The 6,000-nt window shown below is 37.6% G+C and overlaps 1 protein-coding gene across 1 annotated transcript in view; it reads left to right on the top strand.

Moving 5' to 3' along the window:
* The first annotated feature begins 4,023 nt into the window (after positions 1-4,023).
* The window catches only part of LOC117512805 (ras-related protein Rap-1b), a 32,502-nt gene continuing 30,525 nt past the window's right edge, over positions 4,024-6,000 (top strand). Inside the window, exon 1 of the mRNA XM_034173029.1 lies at positions 4,024-4,131. The gene's annotated coding sequence lies outside the window, so the exon portion shown is untranslated. The remainder of the gene's footprint in view (positions 4,132-6,000) is intronic.

Here is a 6,000-nt window from a genome sequence, read left to right as displayed (position 1 = left end):
ACTATAAAACTGTGATGCAACAACAAAAGTTGCACAATGAACAATTTTTGCAACCTCAGCAGCAGATGAATGTAACTGCTTGAGTGTTGTCGTGTGTCTTGATGGTTTCCCTCACAGCTCTCCTTGTATGGTCATTCAGTTTTTGAGAACTGCTTCCTCCAGACAGTTTCCTGTTGCTATTGATGTCAGATCTCAGAGCATATGCTGTTGCTGCATCCGTCACACTGCAGAACTATTCTGGTTGGCAACCACCCCGGCTGCTAATCATCTCCACTTCTTGAAAGTAAGTATCTGCCACAGTCAGATGAAACCATACAAGGGTGTCCCCTTGGCTTTATCCGGTTGTTGATCCTCAGCACTGAGGGACCTGTGCATAATGTAGCTGGCATTCCCTCACAATGCAACATACCTTAGTCTCTCCAAGGAACTGTTCATTTGACACAAAATCATTACAGTGGTACTTTCCAAAGAGAGTTGGTACCATCTTCATTAAGAATAATCCCAAACAGACACTCTTGACTCTTCACTCAGCTTCTCGGGTGCTGCTGTCAAGTCATTGCATCAAGATCACAGCGTAGTCTGCAAAGTTGCCGTCAGTGAGCTTTTCCTTTGCAATAGATAAACTAATGACCTCCTGGACCTCAGTCAGAACACAACACTGAGGAACACCAGAATTCACTTGGAGGTAGTCAGAGACCATAGGTGAGCCACCACTCCCAACCACTGGATTACTGCATACTGCATACTCAGCGCTTCAACCTGCATGCTTGTTCATGCTCGGGAAACATAATGGGGTTGCAACTGACACTTGTATGTTGTAAAATTTTTCCATACGTGCAAGGGATTGAGGATCTTTTAATGGATCATATTACTCTAGCTTTTCTTAGAAAATTGTAGCTCTGCCCATGCACTTTACCCCACCTCCCCCCCAACCCCAAATAAAAAATTAATTGCCAATTTTATATTAAAAGTGCACAAATGACTCACTGTGCTGCCCTTTTTTCACTGTTGAGGTTAAAAATATTTTAAGAAACACAAAATTATTAGTTGCAAGGAATAGAGGTTGCAGAAGTGGTCAAGACAGATGAGTTTAAGTACGAGTACTTCAGGTAAACTTTTCATAGTAACGGAGAGTGTGATAAGAGATGCGAAGTAGAGTGGCAGGAGTGATTTGTGATAGAAGGGTGTCTGCAGTGTTAACCCCCAAAACGTGAATCAGCTGCAACTCGGCAGTTATCCACAAACCTTAATTTCAAAACATGAACACTGAAAAAATATTACCCAAAACGTGAACGCAGGTCACTCCGGTAAATAGTCACAAATTCAAAGTTCACAGCTCAATAAATCTTAAGAGAAATGTTGTAGAAATACAAACACTAGTAGTTTCTAACCTCAGGAATGCAGACAAGAAGCTACAACCTTAATTTTATCTGTTCAATTGAAGAATTACACAGAGGTCAAAATTATAAATGCTCCAATCAAATTGAAAACTACACTACATTATTTGTCTGATCATAACGATCATATTTGATCTGATCATATTTGTCTGATCATGCTCCAGTTTTGGTAAAAAAAAAAAAAGTGATGCAAATTATTGGTTGAGATAATTGGATTAATAAATGGAATAGTTCTGACTATTCTGAATGGTTGGTCTCCAAAGTAAAGGTCAAACAAGGTCAACGTCCATTGGATTCTATGACATATGTTACCCCATAACATAACTAAGCATGATACATGGTCCAAACGATTCCTTTTAAACCCCTGTTAACTAATAATTAGCATTTTTTTTAACCAAAATTGGAACAACTTTAACTTTTCACCCCTGTACAAACTGAAAATGACCTTTGTCACCTTTTTTGGGCTGTTTTTACCCCATAACCCCTGAACATTCAGTCATAGTGGAATCTTGGAATCTTTATGATCAGACAAATAATATGGTGTAGTTTTGAATTTGATTGGAGCATTTATAATTTTGACCCCTGTGTAATTCTTCAATTGACCCCTACCTGGCCACCTTTTGAAAATTCAAGTGACTAGTCATTTTTTTCAAAAGAGTAATGTCTAAGGAGAATTTGTAGGGACCTAGTAGGGACCGTCTACAACGTGCAAAAACGAAAAGAGACACCAGAAAAATACTTAATGAATTCATTGGTATAAGGTGTGGTGTCACCAAATTCACTGAACACATCAATGGTTTCCTGCTGGTTATACTACAGCACTCACTTTGGAAAAATGCCTTTTTGAAAAATTTAAGGGAATTTTTCATTGTTTAAATTTTCAATAGTGTCATTGTTATAAGGTGTAGTGACACAAAAGCCATTCACGTTTTGGGAGATATTTTTCCAGTATTCATGTTTTGCAATTAACCATTTGCAGATAATTCATGATTTGCATCTGATTCACATTTTGGGGTTTAACAAGAGTGAAAAGTTTACAAGATGGTAGTGAGACCGGCTATCTTGTATGACTTGGAGGTGGCGGAACTGACAAAAAAGGCGGAGCTGGAGGTGGCAAAGCTGAAGACCTATGATTTTCCTTGGAAGTGATGAGGACAGAGGAGAGATTGAGATATAGTTTGGGCATGTGCAGAGGAGGGATGCAGGATATATTGGGAGAAGGAAGATGGAACCCAGGCAGCAGGAGAAGAGGAAAGACTATCTGATTAAAACTAGTATTTGAAGAGATTCAATAGAAGCAGATTTTAAATAAAACAGCAAATCTTTATTTTTATTTTTTATTTTCTTTACAAACTAGAAGTGGTCAAAATTGATGTTTTAGTTTTGAGAAATATTTTAAAGGATTAATCGGCTATTAAAATGATTGCTTGTCAATCATCCACTTAAATCGACTCATCAATTTTATTCCAGTTTCATATAATAGTAGATGTTTCTGAAAACAGGATTAGCAGTAATCTTAGCAAACATATAAATATTTTTGAGTGTTGATCAAGCACTTTGTGTGCACAGTATATAATAACTCACAGGATCCTCTTCTGGCCTCAGATGTCTACCGCCTCTACGGCTAGCTCTTCTTCTCTGAGTCTTGTACGTTGCTCAGGGATTGTTGTACAATCTGTGTAGTTGTATTTTCTTGGGTGGCTTCTTCAGAATTTCTCAAGACGTTCTTCAAATACTTTTGTTTTGTTGTCTCTGTATTGATAACTTCCTCAGGCAGAATGTGCCATTGCTTCTGAAATTTAGTACTCCCTCGATGACTACGGAGTCATATTTGTGGCTATTTTGTGTAATTCAATCATGTCACCCCTCAATCTTCTGTATGTGAGAGATATGGCAGTCCCAAATTCTTTAATCGCTCTTTGTAACTCAGTTCTTGGAGATGCGGAAACATCATGGTGAAGCGCTGGACATTTTCAATAGATGTCCTGTGCTTGACAAGATAAGGAGCCCATACTTGGTTGGCATATTCTACGTGCGGTCTTATTATTGATTTGTATAGTGTTATCAAAGTATTATTATTTTTATATGTAAAGAGCTTTGCACAAATCCAAGTAGCATGTTTGCTTTATTGATTTTCTGTGCGTTTTTTTTTAAAGTTAAGCTTCTAATCGATTATCACTCCTATGTCTCTCGTCCTGGGACTAGTGGGAATCCTATTTCTCCCAAAGTATGTCCACTCTGGTGCTTCACTTATACTAATGTGCATGGACTTACACTTGTCTGGATGGACATAGAGTAAGTTTTCTTCAGACCACTTGTATAATTCGTTCAAATCGTTTTGTAGATTCTTACAGTCTTACCTCCTGAATATTTTGTGAAAAAAGCTTTAGGTCATCAGCAAACAGCTATACGAGTCTTGATTTTACTCTTTCGGGTTGGTCAATGATGTGTAGAACATAAACCTGGGCCAAGTACAGATCCTTGTGGAATGCCATTTCTCACTTATTCAAATAATGCACTTATTCTGATTTTAACCAGTTAAATGTTACAGTAAAGATCTAACAGTGTATGCCCCAGAGAAGTAACACTCTTGGTAAGTGTAATTAAAAGTGCTGATTGAAAAAGACAGTTTGAACTGAACGGGTTTAACCTGGATTGTTCTGATAGGCTGATCCAGATCCAATCAACAGCTGCTGTTCTGTCTCTTCCGTACATTCACACAGCGCACTGCACGGTAAGTGTCCTCACAAGCTTTAATTTCGTATAAAATTAACATTTTAATAGCCAGTTATCCAGGTAGTGCATCTGTTAGCATAATGATAAATTGTTACACATATTCGCTTGCAGTGAAACAGTTAAAACATTTCTGGTGTAACAAAGTAGGTGGTTTAAGTACATTAGCTTTCAAGCTACACCACCGGAGTGAGACATAGCTATCATCTGCTAATGATTGACTGTCGAGTTTACCGTAAAAACAGGTCAAGTGGTTTGATATTTGACTGTAATCGATTCTCTACCGGTTAATTGATAGTTTACAATAAATTCCAAAATAAGCCTGGCTAGCATATTGTAGCTAACAAGTGTCAAAGATGAGAGAAAAATTGCTAGCTCGTAGCTAACTTTGAGCCCCCGATGTTAGCCAAACAGTAAATACTGTAATTTAAAATGGTAGTTGTCAAACATGTGCCAGCAGTCGTGAGAAACTTCATTAAACTGTGAAACAGACGTTGTCACTCTGTACCTTGTCTAGGCTAACTCTAACATTAGCTAGTAGCTTTTGCTAACGATGCTAGTTAAAAATTAGCATTCGGGTGTGAAGATTAGTTAGTCGTAAATTATTCGAGTTGGTTCTCAGGACCTATAATGAGACAAACAAATTTAACTATAACTACATGTTGTGTTGACTGCTTTAATTGTTTATTTTAAGCCTTGCGATAGAGTTTATAGCATTAGAAAACTCGTAGCCACACCCTTCCTCTGAAAATGCTCTCGAACATAAGTTGTTTTATTCACACGTATCTAATAGCAACGTCTTCAAATGACATCTTTTTCATAGCCGTGCATTTACCAAATGTTGTCACGATTTTATAAAAATGTTCTTTTATGGTGCTTCGTTCTTGGTCTGTTTCGGCTCAAACATTCGCAAACCTGTCGGTTGTGGCACCATTAGCAACAAGGAATAATGGCGAAAAGATTAATGTAAAATTCACAGACGTTTGATTTGAGTGATTCCCCCAAGTGAAACTATACCGAAGGTCACACGTGAATTGTAAAATAACCGTTGTCCTTTATAAGCTTTTTGTGTGTGAGAGAGCGAGAGACCCGCTTGGTCTTGTGACCCCTGACCTGTATCCTAGGCTAGGAGTGAGGGTAGAAGAGTGAAAACAGCATGATGACAAATACTTAAGCCCATTCAGATCTGCATCTGTGTGTCCTTTTTAGATTCTGTTCTTCCAATACCAGTAGTCTTTGATAAATTTTTTTATTATTGTTTTTTGTAATGTTGCTTCTTACAGGACTGTGTGCATTTTAAAAGTATAGTATTGAACAATTTTAGTGCTGACAGGATTCAGCACTAAAACGGTACAATGTCACATTGGGTTTACTGGTGCTGTCACGTGATTTGCTGGAGTGCAAACAAAAGCACTGGTGTAGAGTGAAGCTATAGTAATTTGGTGAACATTGATGATTTTTGTTAGAGTTGCATTTAAAATAATTAAATTTTTGTCAGTTATGGGGATTTACATCTGATATGGCCTACAAATACTGAGACAGCAGCATAAATAATGTCACCCGTGAGCAGCACAAGACCAAACGAGGCTTCCACACAATAGCTTTGCTTCACTACCACTCACTAATTTCACATCATCATTTGATATAGTTGGTGAAAGTGCCCAGATGTGCAAGCTAGAGAATTTTAACAATTGATTCATCTTTCAGGTTTGCAAAAAATTCCCAAAAAACTAAATGTTGACTTGTCCATCTTTTTCAAATGCTTCAACATGGGATGAAATAATGGTCAAATTGTTTTAACTGGATTTTGTGTGGCTAAATAGGAATAAATTGGTTTAAGACTGGTTTGTGCAAATGTAAATTGCATTAC

The sequence above is a fragment of the Thalassophryne amazonica genome, chromosome 6, assembly GCF_902500255.1.
Source record: "Thalassophryne amazonica chromosome 6, fThaAma1.1, whole genome shotgun sequence".
Taxonomy (NCBI): domain Eukaryota; kingdom Metazoa; phylum Chordata; class Actinopteri; order Batrachoidiformes; family Batrachoididae; genus Thalassophryne; species Thalassophryne amazonica.
The sequence above is the reverse complement of the archived record's forward strand: the minus strand, read 5'-3'. Positions and strand labels throughout refer to the sequence as shown.